Source organism: Arachis ipaensis, chromosome B03 (assembly GCF_000816755.2).
Source record: "Arachis ipaensis cultivar K30076 chromosome B03, Araip1.1, whole genome shotgun sequence".
In the NCBI taxonomy this organism is placed as follows: domain Eukaryota; kingdom Viridiplantae; phylum Streptophyta; class Magnoliopsida; order Fabales; family Fabaceae; genus Arachis; species Arachis ipaensis.
In genome coordinates this window covers 38,131,155-38,132,918 of record NC_029787.2, presented here as the reverse complement: position 1 = coordinate 38,132,918, position 1,764 = coordinate 38,131,155, and the positions used below count along the sequence as shown (strand labels likewise).

General features: G+C 36.2%; 1 long non-coding RNA gene across 1 annotated transcript in view; it reads left to right on the top strand.

The window, feature by feature from the left end:
• LOC110270124 overlaps window positions 31–1,764 on the top strand; it is a 2,495-nt gene continuing 761 nt past the window's right edge. Inside the window, exons 1-2 of the long non-coding RNA XR_002359258.1 lie at window positions 31–1,167; window positions 1,449–1,488. This is a non-coding gene — a long non-coding RNA (uncharacterized LOC110270124). The remainder of the gene's footprint in view (window positions 1,168–1,448; window positions 1,489–1,764) is intronic.

Genomic DNA, 1,764 nt, shown 5'->3' with positions numbered 1-1,764 from the left:
ATAAAGAAGGAAAAGAGTATTTATTGTTATTATTGTGTATATTACCTTACATCATGCCTCTATCGCACGGATTGAATCCTCATTTTTAATCCTTCATTAGATATAATTTCTTTATACATGGATTGAATCCTCATTTATACATGGATTGAATCCTCATTTTTAACCTTCATTAGATATAATTTCTTTTGGTAACATGAGCATTTTATCGCACGTAAACATCCATATCACAACAGAGTCCTCCTTGTCTATTATTTTCTTGCTTCTTTGACTCTGTTTTGAAATCAGTTTTGGAATCTTTGTAAATTGGTTTGGTTGAGTTTTGAGTATTATATGTTTGCAGTATGTCCAGAACGCCTGAACCCAAATGATTTTGCACTGCTTCTGTTTAGATCTTGCAAAGCATAGAGAAAGAAATCAAAGCAAAAGTAAAGCGAAGCGAATGTGAGGTTTGAGGACATTGGCCTCAAATGTCGGAGTTCTTGATCGTTCGGTATGTTCAAATTCATTTGTTTGTTAGTTTTTGAGTCTCCTTTCTACCATTTGTTTGGAATCTTTGTAGTAATATTGTTCGGTCAGATAATGCATATTATCTGTTTGTAGTATGTCCTGAACCCAATGATTTTGCTTTGCTTTCTGTTTTGTTCTTGCTGTTTCTCTGTAACTATTCATGGATACTTCTTACAACGGTTATTTATTCTTTTAAATGAATTATTGACACAGAACCCCAAAAAACTCAATCTGTTTCCTCTACGTCATTCTTAAATCTTTTGTTTACGTTCTTATTAATTAAGGGGTCTTTGTTCCTCAAAGCGTTACCTTTGATGGCCGTCCACCAAAGGCCACCCATCTTCTTCCTCTGCAGTGTTTCCAACATCGTTTGAAGTTCTTTCCAATTTCCATAACCAGAACTGTGTCTTGTGTTTCTTCTTCAACATCCCATTCACTACAAGTGTACAACCACCTCCTTCAGCTTCTGAAGCACTCTCTTCCAATGCTAAGTTTCCTTTGGCTCACAAGGACTCTGCCTTCTGCGGACTGCGGTGAATTGTCTTCAAAGGACGTTGGGAAAAAGTTTCAGCTTTGTGGGTGGCTGACCCTTCACAGGGTCCATGGTGGCCTCACATAGTGACATTTCTCTAACTCCGGGATCATACTGTGATTGTTCAGGTACTTAGTATACTCTTGCAAATACGTGGTTTCTTCTGTGATTTTATTTTACTGGGGAAGAATATGAAAATTGCATGATGGTATACTTAACCTAATTCATTTCTAAAGAAGTAATTTTGTATCACTGATGCTGCCCTTATAATCAGAACATATTTATGTGTTTGTCACTATGGTACTTTCAGTTATCCATAATTGCATACTAAGATACTATTACAGCTTTTAGTATCCTATCTGCTTTTTCTGGTCGTGGCATACGTGGACTAATTAAAATTTAAAATCAGGTTACAACCCTTCCAGATGAATTTCCAGATGCGCACTCTGGTACTAGTGACCTGAGACCTGAGTACGAGTATGTTGTTGCAATTGATGGTATTGTCAGGTCTAGGCAAAACGAGTCAATCAATAAGAAAACGAAAAAATCTCCATTATATGTTTTCATTGTTAAACAAAATGATTCCAATTTGCTATCAGATTGATAGTACTCTGGTTGTTGAATGTTGATAATGTCAATTCTTGTCATTATTTCTTCATTTGCTTGCTTGCTAGTCTGGAAAGGAATATGCATTTTAGGAACCAATCAGTGCCTAGGATCTGACG